The following is a 14,064-nucleotide window of genomic DNA, read 5'->3' on the forward strand; positions in this document are numbered from 1 at the left end:
GTAGTGTGAACAAGCAGACAAAAAATTTGGATTTGATCAAAAAATCGGAATTGAGCATTAAGACCTGCAGTGTGAACGTAGACAAAAAAATGACCTCTAGATCCACCCATGCATCCAGGCTGGAGAACTGAGAGAAAGCCCACCCAGATATGAGGGGAACATTAAAAATCCACATACAAAGGCCACCAGGCTGGATTCAAACCTGAGACCTTTGCGCGCCAAGGTGACAATGCTAACTGCTACACCACTGTGTTAATGATTTTTCTTTTCAATGTGATTTCCTAGGATCTTTTTTTAAGTAGAATATCACAATGATGCACCCACATTGCTTCAAAATGCAGCAGGACTCCTTCCTGCATGATTGTTGCAGTGCATTTAAACTAATCAAATCAAAGTGGCTGTTAAAAGTGTGGACTTAAACATGAGGTGGTCAGTGTTATTGTGAAGCGTTCATTAGAAATCTCTTATTTCCTAACAGGCTAAGTATGTGTGTGAGCCTGCTGTGATGTGGTGACCTGGTTTTCAATATATTTAAACGGAGTATTGTGCTTTGTGTTCCCACGTACGTCCCTTATGAAACAACAGGCTGGACAGGAAGGGCCAGCATGGCACCGACACAATGAGAACCGTAGGTGTGTTTCTCATAACTGACTGCAGCGGGACATAGTTGTTGTTTTTTTTAAACCCAAGATATGTTGTAAACAGAAGGGCGCCATCAAGACTGTTTTGTTTTGGGTTTTTTTTTAATGAGGTGCAACACAAGGACCAGATATATTTAATAAGTGTATAAAACTGGTGATCAAAAAACAATTTCAAACTACGCAGTCCTTTTTTACAGATTTATTATGTGAAAACTGGAGCTGCATATGAATTTAAACAGAAACTTCTAATGGATAGTTTTTTGCAAAGTGAAAAAAAGGTATTAGAGACTTTTTACCTAAGTAAAAGAATCATTTTTAAATAGCTTAGTAGTTCACAGGATGTATATTTAAATATATTTAAGTTCTTGAACAAAATGTACTCACGTAAAATGGCACTGTTAGAATCATATGTATGATATTTTTCGATTATTTTAGAAATATTTATGTGTATGTATCTTTAACATTGCAGCTGTTGATGATTTTAATTACAGATATATTGCTCTGTAACTTGATCTATAATTGCACTCAAAATATAAAGTGCATGGAAATAGTTAAATGAAGTATAACTACATAAAACCTGAGTAAAGTACTTGCGTTAATGGTCCTATCTGTGCTCTCATCCAGTGGTGGGATTGTACTCTAGTCCAATGCATTTGGGGTGCAGGCAACTAGAGAAGGAGAACCATATTTCAGAGGGACCATGTACAACCGATTCATCCCTTCTATACATACCCCTGGGCACCATCTACACTGAAGTACTGCAAAATTCTGGGTTTACATTTGATTAACTTGAGTGTGAACTATGGAAACAAAGACTGAAGAGACTGAAGAAGTCACTTGGATGTGTTGAAACGTTTCTCCCACTGAAAACGCTACGTCCAGATGAACAGACTCAACTTTTGGAGATATGGAAACAAAGGTTCTTCTATGTAGAAGTGCATGAATTAATACAAGAGGAGAACATATCATTATTTTATGACTGTACCAACTATTGTACTATTAAGCCAAGGAGTTATATGGTCAGCATCAGCACCACATATGTTTACAACACTAAGAAAAGGAATGAGCACTCAAAGGTAAGAACTTGGGACTTCTGTGAAACCCCAGTCTGCCTTGTCATGAAAGAATGAAACATTAGTGTTTGAAGCTGCTGAAATCCAAGAATAAAGCAACAGGAAGTCTATGTGTAGTTGCACACCCTGAATATTTCATGATTACACCTACTTTCTCACCTGACAGCAGCAACTGTATATGATATAGATATGAAATAGATAAGAAAATCTATGAAATAGATATGGAAACCTCCATCTATACCATAAAAACCTCCAGAGCCAAGCACAGACATTCACGCCACTTGCAACTGCATTTATTTTGAAAAATGGAGAACAGACTCCTACTTGGCCCAGTGTGTTTGACACTTCTCATTTAAGATGAGCCCTGACTTAAAAAACAAAACAAAACAGACTCGTGTTATCAGTCAAAGCTGCACACCAGCCAGCGCCTCCTTTCTGCATAGACTGAGGAGCAGTGACAGACGCATGCGCGGTGTGGTTGTCAGCGGGTTGGTTGGGCTTGTGTTTACAGCTCGGCTGGATGCTGTTGTCTGCTGATGTTATTTGGGAAGTGCAATGTTGTGCCAGCCGCCGTTGGAATAAAAATAAAAGTGGGAACCAAGGTAAGCTGTTTTGCACTTGCGCACGCATTTATACTCGAGGTTAAGCGTGACTGTCTCCCTGGTCAGGAGGAAATATACCTGTTTGTTGGTTGGAAGTGCCAGAGTAGCATGGCTAGCAGGCGTTAGCTATCCAGCCATAATACTGTAATGGCCTGTATGAACACTCTGTCCATCGCGGGGCCAGGCAGCGGATTTATCTTAAAGTTATTTGCAACCCATTTACCTAAGAGTTTGCATTGATTGTGTCGTGTTGACGGAAGTGTCTGGGGAAATGTTCACTGTGCGATTAAACATTTTGGTCTGACTTTGAGGCTATAACTGCTATAGCTGTATTAGCTAACGTTAGGCAGGTTGGTGAGGGCTAACTGAAGCAGTAAGTGAACACTGGAGCTAGCGAGCTTCGCACGTTTTAATCGGGAGAAATAGATTAGTGCCTGCTCAGGGACAGGTGTGGTTTAATAGGCTGACAGGTAGCAGTTTTGCCTATATCCACATGGAAATGAATGTGAATGCTAAGCATGCCAGATTGTGTGTAGATGTTACAGTTGTCACTGTAGTGCAGAATATGGACATATATTAATACTTATCAATGCACTCATTATCAGATCGGATCGGTCCTTCCGTATGTTATGCAGTGCGATGGGGACCTCATGAATAAAAGGTCAAATAGCCAAGCATGTACTGAAGGCATATGTGATATTAATATACAAGTCAATAACTTCATAAGATCAGCAGCAGATATTAGAATTAGGCTGTCGGTGCTTTTAACGAGCCTTTCATGCTGTCATTGTTTCAAGAAGACGGAAACTTATAGTGCTATTACAAAATGCCCTGCAGGTATTTGCCAAGGGAATAACCAGGGAGGTTATGAAGTTCTTTCCTGGAATAACTTTATTATTATTATTTTTTAAATCATAGGCAGTCTGCCCTGCAGGACCCATTAACTACCAAAACACAACCTTGGAACAAAACTAGCTGTTTAAATACATTAATAACATTTCGCAAAAGGCCTCATTTTCCAGGGTAGTCCCCTTCAACCTTTTAAACTAACTTCGCTGACCCTGATTTCAATATATCAGAATGAGTGTGTGCTGTGTTACAGCTTCCTCTATGCTCTGTTTTACACTGTTAACATTGCACATTGTCAGTTCTTTAATGAGACAAGTTGTGTCAACACAAACTGACCAGAAGTTATATGCCATATTCCTCTCACTTAATGCTGACGACTACTGTCTGTCTATCTGTCTGTGAGCTTGAACAGTTTCCATCAGTCAGCTGATTGTTCCTGTTGTATTTCCTGAAACTCCAGTATTACGAAGCAAAGCTCGTTGCATATAATGCATTCGGTGCATGCGCTCGATAAGAACAAAACAAAGCCAAAAAAAAAGATTAGACTTTATGTAAATATTTGTTCTATTAACCATCAGCAGCTATATTAGAAGAGGAGGAAAGCCAGCACATTCACAGCTATACTTTATGGAAGCATTATGTTATGCATGTGTTTTCTTCCACATTACACAGTAACATACATAATGCTGGTTTTACTACAGATGCTTATGCACAATAAAGTACTTTATTTGTCTGATAAACAGACCGCTATATGGAGATTGCTATGATTGTTAATTTATGTGGTGTTGATAATATCAGGAACCACTTCATTCATCACTTATGGTAATTAAAACTTATGTTATCTGTTTAACATTAATACTTTTGTGGCTTTAGGGACAACTTAAAAAGCTGCTGAGAGGCTAAGATTGGGCCGTGCCACTTCTCTGATATGTTATCTGGAAAATGTCTCACAGAGTGTCCGGCAGCCTCGCCTCTGTCAGTGCGCCCCAGGGTGGCTGTGGCTACAATGTAGCTTGCCATCACCAGTGTGTGAATGTGTGTGTGAATGGGTGGATGACTGGATATGTAAAGCGCTTTGGGGTCCTTAGGGACTAGTAAAGCGCTATATAAATACAGGCCATTTACCATTTACCATGCACATAGCTCAGCTAATATAAGTATATTACATTATATTATTATTAGGCCCTTACACCATAATAATAAATATCAACCACTAAAGACAATAAAGCAGAGTAAAGATGTCAAACTGAATAGATTTTAGCACCTCCCTCTATCACTACTGTTCAGATGTTTTTTTCCATATCTGGACTGAGATGCGAGTAACACCCCTCATACACACCTGTTTTTGGACAACTGATGTAGACTGAATGGCGAGGGCACCAACTGTTGTGGATTAGTGTTTCAGTGCATGTGCTGTGGGTGAGATGACTCTAATTCATACATTAGTTACATTAGAGTTCAAAAGTTCCCGGGCGTTTGATAACGGTTTACTTTTGGGGGAAATAATGTTTTCGCCAAATAACCAACGAATTGGACAAGTCTGCATCGGCCTCAACTTTGCACAACTGGATTTTGTTGCATGTACTGCTTCTTTGGAGCTTTATGGAGTTATTAAGCTCATTTGTGTCACACTGATGGATGCATCAGGGGCAATTAAGGGTTCAGTATCGTCCCCAAAGATACTGAGCAAGTGTTTCTGTGGTTAGTGAATTACCTGCTCTTCTTCCCAAGTAACAGCTATCCTCATGTTCAGTGTTAATCAAATTTAATTAATAATTTAAAAAAATGTATAGAAAAGACCTGATTACCTTCTGGATTTTAAATGTTATGACTTGGTGGATTAGACGTATTTCCGTCCTCAGTTTATGTGGCTTCTTATTAACGGTAGGGGGAAGCAGTTTATTGGTAAATAAATGTCTGCAGACTGTTGTAAAGCTATATCTAGCTAGCTGTACTGTACCTTGTATGGATGCAGCTGATTTGTATTTGATTCTTAATCATTCAGTTGCATTAGATGAATACCCACGTTGGATGAAACACTTGTGATACTCCATTAAAATCTGTGTCATCACCTAGGTGCACACAAAAACACTGAACACAGACCGAGCAGAAACTAAAAGTGGGCTCACTCAATCATCTGGACTGTTTGTGTTGAGAAGACATTAGCCTGATATCCGCAGACAGCTGGTTAGTATTAGCTGCCCAGCAGGGACCGACTGAATAAATTAGAATCCACATACTGTTCAGTCCACTTCCACGCCCTCATACTCTGTAGCTAGAGATAGCATCTCATCAACAACCACAGGCCGAGAGCTCAGATCACTATGCAGATCTGCGCCTCTTGCAAGACAACATTGTATGCACTGCTCACGAGAGCTGTCTTCTGTGTTTTTTCCTTGATACTCAGTAAATAGAAGAGCTATTTTAAGGTTAAATACATACACACACAAACCCACCCACATTTTTAGATGTGTGATCCAAAAATAGCACTCAATGTTAAGTCACCTGAAACAGAAACTTTGGTTGCATGTTAAAAGCAGGGTTAGATCATGTCATTTCAGCTGCTCATCTTATAAGGGTTGTACCTACCTCTCTATTTTTACTCACAGACCATTTGCACACTTCTTTTGAGTTATAGATGCTGTACGCTTTATTTCTTCCTTTTTCTTTCTTGCAGCCCTGCTTTGTTTTCCTGCATCTGGGCTTTGGCTTTGATAAGAAATTGCTCAATTTTTATTGTTAATTCACTAAACGACAGAAACTTTGACATACATATTTATCACTGAGGTAGGGACAAATGCAAAAGTGAGAATTCATATTCACTTTCAGTTCCATTTTCTGTATGTTCATCACACATAACTATTGTTGCATGCATGTTAACACACATCTAAGTGTCAGCTTTACTTTAAAAGCCATACCTCTATTTTTCAGAGACAACACCACTAAGTAAGTAGCTGTGAATAGCCAGTCCATGGCTGTAGCTCAGTATTTTACAGTGAACAGGTTTGTTGCAATCAGTTCTGTGTTTGTGAAATTAAAGGCAGGCCTGCCGTATTTTATTTAGTCACGTGAGATCATTTTATTGTTGAGCGCGAGTCTTTCGAGAGCATTCATACCACTTTATTAAACCAGGGGCCTCTGACCTGCAGTGAATCTGAATGAAGATTATAATTAGATGCTCACACAGTACAAATAAAATACTGTTTATGTGTGTGTTTCTTTGATTTTGCTTTGTACTGTTACACTCCCATTGTAGTAGATGAGCTGTTCTGTCACTTTTCCTCTTTTCCTCTTTCCTCCTTTTTCCCCCCTGCTATCTCCGCCTGGCTGAAATCAGTGCTGTGAGGCGGGTTGAAAAGGACTGTGGTGCAAGCCTGAATGCTCTGCCTGTGTCTGGCTGTGTCTTCCTCTCCCTCGTGAGGTGCACACAGGGCCCAGCTGGCAGCCCAGCTGGCAGCCCAGAACAGCCCGTTCAGCTGGATAGCAGTGGGAAGCAAAAAAAAGAAAGAAGAAGCAGGCATGTGTTTCTAGTGTGTGTATTTTTACACATGGGTTAACATGGTATCCTCCTGTTTTCAACTTAAAATAAACTAAAGTGTGTGAGCCACTTTAAGGGATACACAGACCTCACCACTTTACTACTGTTATCGCTTTGTGTTGATTTATAGTTGATAAATGAGTAGACGATGTAGGTTGTAGTCCTGAAAGAAGATACTCAAAATGAACCTGGCTGCATTTTAAGGCTAAACGTGAGCTTACTTTATTTTCCTCCTTGACAGAGTAAATGTAACTTATATTGGTTTTCACATTTGTAGCATCTCATAGACATGCAGAGTATTCATGTTGAAGTCAGAGAACATTTTGGGAAACAAGCTTTGGAAGAACTATTGCTGCTTCATATCCATATGAACCTATGAAATATGCTGAACAGTTGAGTTATTGGATTCATCCAGGGTGTGGGCTCTTCTCTTCTCTTCTCTTCTCTTCTCTTCTCTTCTCTTCTCTTCTCTTCTCTTCTCTTCTCTTCTCTTCTCTTCTCTTCTCTTCTCTTCTCTTCTCTTCTCTTCTCTTCTCTTCAACCTGCTACTCAAAACAAAGAATCATATAGTGATGAGACATAAAAAGTCAAATTAAAGTTGACTGAACAAATTAGTTTAAATTTGCTAAAAACACTCAAGGTATTGGAAATGACCTCCAATTTAAGGCATTTTAGAACCCAGATAATTTTAATGGTCAGTATCCTGACTGACTGGCAGCGTTTGTCGATCTTCTTGGAAGTGTACCAAGGCAGTGAAAAGGTTGATAAGGAACAGTGTATCTTGGCAGGAGCAGGCAGAGCTCTGTTGGTGAGGCTAGAAAGGAAACTGGGCTGACAAGGGAAGCATTATAAGTCTTTTGGAGCCTCCTGCTAGTCAAAGTATTAGGTTTGTGTGTGTGCATGCACGTGTTTCTCAGTGAGTGCCTATTTGTGTTCATAATACAGCTGTCTGTGTGTTTTGTAGGGTATGTGACATCCAGCACAAGTGGGTATTTTTAAAAATGTATTTTATGTATGTATGGGTGTATATAGTATTGACTGTTGTATGTGCATAAAATCAAGTTTCGCCTGGCTTTCTCAAATCAAAGTGCAAGTCTTAGTATTTACCTTAAGAAAAGCAAACAACATGCTCTCTGGACCAGCAGGCAGAAGGCCTGACTATTAGACATTATAAAAAAGGTGGACATGGCTTTGGGGTCTGAAAGACGTGAGAAAACTGCCTCCGGGCTTGTGCTGACGAGTTTGTGGGCTTGGTTTCAGAAATAAGTTTCAGGATATGACTTATAATATCCAGCTTATGACTTGTAATGGGCAAGTGTTTAGCCAGTGAGCATGCAGTTTCATAAATCCACCTCTCACTTCTCACATCCAGTTTCAAAATGCTAAGATGAGCAATGGGAAATCGCTTCAGAATGGGACTTCAGAAATCAGCGAGTGATGGCACTATAGCTATCCCTAAAGTTTATTTTAGCCATCTTTCCAAAAGTAGTTAAACAATTTGGAAAAAAAATATAAACAGTTAAAACAGGAATAAAGATCTGGACGAATGAAATATGTTGCTGTATGTGAAAAAGTAATTGTCCCTGTCCTGATTTCTTAGGTTTTGCCTGTTTTTACAACACTTGAATATTTCAGATCATTGAAAAGAGTTTAATGTTAGTCTAACATAACCCATAAAAATTATTTTTAAAAAAATATATAATTTAATTTAATAAGAGGAAACGGCCACCCAAACCTTTCTGGCCCTTTCTCAAATCTTTCAGCCCTGGTTGCTACCAGACCTGCTGGATCAGTTAAATAGAACCTGTCTGACAATGTAAGGTAGGCTCATAGAATGCTCTCAGTCATTGACATCTGAGCGTTCTTAGGTGTCCAAAAAACAACACAAAGGCTCATCTCACCTTTGCCTCACCATAATGATCCCCAAGACTTTTGGGGAAATTTCTGTGGATTGACAGTCAAAAGTTGGACTTTTTTGGAAGATTTGAATCCCACTGCAACTTGTAACAAACTAACACAGCATTTCATAAAAAGAACATCATATCAGCAAACATGGTAGTAGAAGTGTGATGGTCTGGGGCTGCTGTGTTGCTTCAGGGCCTGGGTGACTTGGCATAATTAATGGATCCATGAATGCTGCTCTTTACCAGAAAATCCTGAAGGAGAATGTCTGGCCATCAGTTTATCCCCTGAAGCTCAAGTGCTTTAGGATTATACAGCTTTACAGTAATTCTGAACATACGAGCAAGGCCACCTCTGAATGGTTAAAATAAAATGTATTTTGTTTATTTATTTATTCAAACATAGGTTCATTTAAAAACTGTATTTTGTTAGATCTGAAACATTTAAATGCAACAAAACACTAAAAAAGCAAGAAAGGGGCAAGTACTTCTTCATGCCACTGTAATTTAATATTATTTTACCTGTTTGCTTTAATATGCACTACTTTCGAATTATGCTAGGCACTTTTGCTCTCTCTCTCTCTCTCTCTCACTCTCTCACACACACACACACACACACACACACACACACACACACACAAAAGCCAACTGTGCTAAAAATGGACAGCAGCTGTCTTTGAGCCAAGAGTAGTGTAAACATCTGCAAAGTATCCTCAAGACTGAAAGCCTGCAGGGATGAAAGAGACTGGGGATTGATGCAAAGGACCGTGTCTGAATGCTACTGAGTCTGATGCTTAGTTTTCTTTTGGACTGGTATTTGCTTTACTTTGTCAGATATTCTCTTCAATTAATATTATTTCATATGGAACAAGACAGTTGCCAGACCAAACATCCAAGAGCACAAAATGAGAGTAAACCGTCATATCGCAGAAACCAGTATAGATTTGGCTTATTAATAGCTACAGTTAGTAGTTACAGTTAATTAGTCTTATTGAGGTGTCTATAAAGTATACTGGGATTAGAAAATCACCAAACTATGTATGAAATAACAGCAATGACAATGTTTTAAAATGATCTGCTCAGCAAAGCTATCAGCAGAGTAAATAAGCTGCCAAAGAAGCACAGTCCATAGACACGCATGCAACCGTGTTGTCTGTTGCAACATAAGTAACAACGCCCATGCAGAATGAGAGTTATCATTAAATATTCTCAGTATATACTAGTTTTAACGATATATTTGTGTTACTTTGTACCTACATTGTACACACAGTGTATCAAATTATTGTTGCACAACTAACCTGTAAGGTAGGGTCTAAGCAAGTTGTGGTGTGTTCGTCCATTTGCTTTATAGTGTTTATGCTAGTGTGGGATGTTAAAGTAGCACTGCATATTTTTGTTGGTCATTAATATTCAGAAAAGACAGAATAGATTATAACAGGTATGCATGGGAGCACCTTTTTTGATTAGAAAGTGAAACAGGTGGAGAAGGTAAATAGAGGTGTGTGTGTGTAATTTGTGTGCACAGTCCCTCATTACAAAGTGGGTGAAACATAGTTTCTAACTCCTTGGCATTAATTATGATATTTATCCAGTAAAGGTTAGCATAATTGGCTGTCAGCTGAATGGTCTTTGTGTTATGATTGTGTTATAGCTCATTCAGACTAGAGTCGAAATAAGACAACCGTCTTGCAACCAGGAAAGGTCAAAGGTTGCCTGGTGATTGTGTTTAACTTTGTCATATTTGGCAACTGATTGCAAGTAGTTGCAGCTACCAACTGGTTGCCAAGAAGTTGGCCATGCTGATTTTATTTTATTTTTTTGCTTTTCATACACATGAAACATAACAAATGTTAAATAAATCTATTTATATGTGGTTATTTATAATTCTTTACTAGGAAAATATGACAATTCAGTTTAAACATGATCTTGCTTTATTGCCACAACAGGTCGCACATTACTTGTTTTACCCGACTCTGCTCAGATCAGCGGGTTGTTGTGTTTGTGCCTTTCCAAATAGATGTTGCCAACAGGGAAGTTGGCACACTAGTTCTAGCCTCACTTGATAATTGTACCTTGTTTTGCAACACAAATTTAAAAAGAAAAAAGCATAAGAAACAAAAAAAAACCCCCAGAATATTTAGAGGAGTAATCAGATTTTAATTTCCTCAGAGTGGTTTGAAATGATAAAGAGAGCACTTTAATTTATATAGTGCCAATTCACAACAGGTGTGCCCTCAAGGTGCTTTTAAATTGTAGGGTAAAGACCTATAACATAAAAAAAATCTCAATCAGATGGCTCTTTATGAGCAAAGACTTGGCAACAGTGGGAAGGAAAATCTCTCTTTTAACAGGAAGGATCCTGTGGCAGAACCAAACTCTCACAAGGGCAGTCTGCCCCGACCAGGTGGGGGTTAGGAGAAACAAAGGCAAGTAGAGGGAAACGGGGCAAAATACACATGCGAGAGAACCAGTTTAAAATTATTTACTATATGAATGAATAAATGCACTAGTGCTGTATAATTATATCGAGAGTGAAAAAGACTTTAATGAAGAATAAACACTTAGTCCACCAGGGGAAACCCACCGCTGTCTAAGCATATTGCAGCATAACTAAGGGATAGTTCAGAGTCACCTGATGCAGTCCTAATTATAAGCTTATCAAAAAGGAAAGGTTTGAGCCTACTCTTGAAAGTAGAGATAGTGTCTGTCTCCCAAATCCAAACTGGTAGTTCTGCCTTCCATTCTGCCTTTAGAAACTCTAGCAACCACAAGTAAGATCCTGAGATCCAAGAGCTCTGTTGGGACAATATGATACTATGAGGTCTTTAAGGACACGGGGTTTGATTGCTCAAGACCTTGTAAGGGAGAAGAAAGATTCTAATTTCAGTTCTGGATTAAACGGGTAAAAAGAAGATAATATGGTAGAAACATGCTCTCTTTCTTGTCCTGTTTGTACTGTCGTTGTAGCATTTTTGCAACCTGAAAATAATGCATTACAATAGTTCAGCCTAGAAGTGATAAATGTATCAGTTAGTATTTCAGCATCACTTTGAGACAGGATGTTTCTAGAATTAGTGATATTGCACAAATGTGAGCAGTGCTACAAATCCATGTAATACTCACATTGAAAGGCACATCCTGGTCATGATTCCAAGATTCCTCTAAGTGTTACTGGAGGCCAATGGCAATGTCATCCAATGTAAGCATCTGTTGAGATGCTGTGTTTCTAAGATTTTTAGGACCGAGTACAATAACCTCAGTTTTGTACGAGTTTTGAGGCAGAATATTAGAGGTCATCTAGGCATTTGTCCTTACAGTTTTTTACAGACGCTAGGACACATTTCTCAATACTTAGGTCCTTTTGCAAAACTCCTCACACAGTGAGCACAACAGAAGTCTATGTGGGCCAAACTGAGGATCAGTTATCATTGTTTTGGCACAAAATGCATTCAATGACTACATCTCTCAAATTTCATGAATTATTTTCTCACTCAGACACAACAACTGCCAAAAATCTTTGTACATACAGGACATTTTGCATGTACTTACATACTGTTTTCAAAACTGTTAAACTTATGGCCAAAACAATAACACAATGCAAAACTTAAAAAGACAGCAAAATTCAACAGCAATATTTTATTGAAACATATTTTAAATCTAAAAATGCAGTTTAACCAGCCACAGCTTATTCTCATTGTAGATGAACATCTACACAGGTGTTACTCCTTCAATTTTTCAACTCCTTCAATTCTGGCATGCCAGAAGATTATTTCCTAGGTGTATTGGCCTAGATGACATAAGATGTGATGTGGATGAGAACCTGTGGCCAAATGGAGAAGACCGAGTAGATTAGCATTACTATTGTATGTGTATCAGTGGATGGTGTGTATACAAATTCTTGTATTTTGGGATTACTTAGTGCAAAAAACTAAAAATACATAAACAAATATTAATGAATTCTGCATGATGTCTGATTCATTCCAGTAACATATATTGAAATTATAAACAGAGATGTGTCCTTGTTTTACACAAGGAAACACTGTGTAATGCTACATGTTGTTAGTGTTTTTTAGGTCATTGTTTTGTGGGTGACAAAGTGTGTTTGTCGACTGTCAACCTTTGCTAGTGTTCTGGAAGAATGAGTTTATTTGAGACCTGAATAAAGTCTTTTGGTAGTTGTAGTGCATTTTGAATGTGAAATGAACTGCTTTGCCAAGCTGAAGGTCAGTTAGGAGAATTGTGTGAAGAGTTTTGCAAAAGTGACCTAAGTATTGAGAAATGTGTCCTAGCGGCTGTAAAAAACTGTAAGAGATTCTGTAACAAACCACGGCAGACCCGGCGACGCATCCATACGCTTTTCAGCATTTTTTATCGACTCTCGGTTGCTGTTCACAGTCACACGCACACACAGCTGCAGCTTTCCAGCTCGCAGCTGAACACACTGACAACAACCAAACCAGGACCACACTAACACCGTTGGGGAACGCTGGTGGCAGTGGCGGCGGTGCCGGCCAGGACCAGGCCCGAGCGGCCAGATTCTTCCTGCAGGCGGCGTGATGCCACCACCTGTTCCCACTGTGTGCCCACCATTTCGGCCACCATTCGGGCCAGCTCATCCACTTGCTGGCCTGGTTGTGGGTCCGTCATGCCTCCCATCCTGGGTTTCGGCACTACTGTGACAAACCACGGCAGACCCGACGAGACATACATGCTTTCCAGCATTCTTTATTGACTCTCGATTGCTGTCCACAGTCACACACACACACTGCTGCAGCTTTCCAGCTTGCAGCTGAACACACTAACAACCAAACACAGGACCCTACACCAATTTTAAGCTGGTGAGGCAGGATTGTGATGCCGTGCAGGTGTGTCCGCCTTCCCTGCCGTGGCACTGCCGACTACACTCCGCCACACATGCCTTTACACATGCCTGACATCATCTGCATAGCTGTGAAAATGTTCCTTCGAATGATACTGCCTAAGAGAAGCTCTTAAAAAGTATTGGTCCCAGCACAGAGACCTGTGGAACTCCATAATTAACCTATACAATTAACCTATTGTTGTTAATTATTAGAGGTGGGAATCACCATACAACTCACGATACGATATTATCACAATACTTAATGCACGATACGATATTATTGCAATTTTTAAAAATATTTTGCGATATTCAGATTCTGTACATAAAGGTAAACTTTATCAATATTCATTTTATCTAATATTAAAGTCTCACACTCCAACTTAACTGAATGCAACCATCTGGTACAATTATAGCTATTCTGAACTATGCAATTTATGAAAACTATGCAGCCCCTTCAGCAACTGAAGAATTTGAAAGTAAATTAAAACAAAATATAATTTTACATTAAATAAAAAAAGTTTTGAACTTAATTAAAATAAAACATGTCTTAAATTAAAATAAGTAAACTGTCATGTTTATTTCTGCCAAAAAACAAGTTA

The 14,064-nt window shown here is 39.0% G+C and overlaps 1 protein-coding gene across 2 annotated transcripts in view; it reads left to right on the forward strand.

Annotated features, from left to right (window-relative positions):
• The first annotated feature begins 2,188 nt into the window (after positions 1-2,188).
• rabgap1 (RAB GTPase activating protein 1) overlaps positions 2,189-14,064 on the forward strand; it is a 77,393-nt gene continuing 65,517 nt past the window's right edge. For both annotated transcript variants that reach the window (XM_086300404.1, XM_086300405.1), the window contains exon 1: positions 2,189-2,316. The gene's annotated coding sequence lies outside the window, so the exon portion shown is untranslated. The remainder of the gene's footprint in view (positions 2,317-14,064) is intronic.

This window comes from Aulonocara sp. 'chitande type north' Nkhata Bay, linkage group LG7 (genome assembly GCF_057382095.1).
Source record: "Aulonocara sp. 'chitande type north' Nkhata Bay isolate Kocher_YH1m ecotype deep benthic linkage group LG7, A_spYH_male_GT1.1, whole genome shotgun sequence".
Lineage (NCBI taxonomy): Eukaryota > Metazoa > Chordata > Actinopteri > Cichliformes > Cichlidae > Aulonocara > Aulonocara sp. 'chitande type north' Nkhata Bay.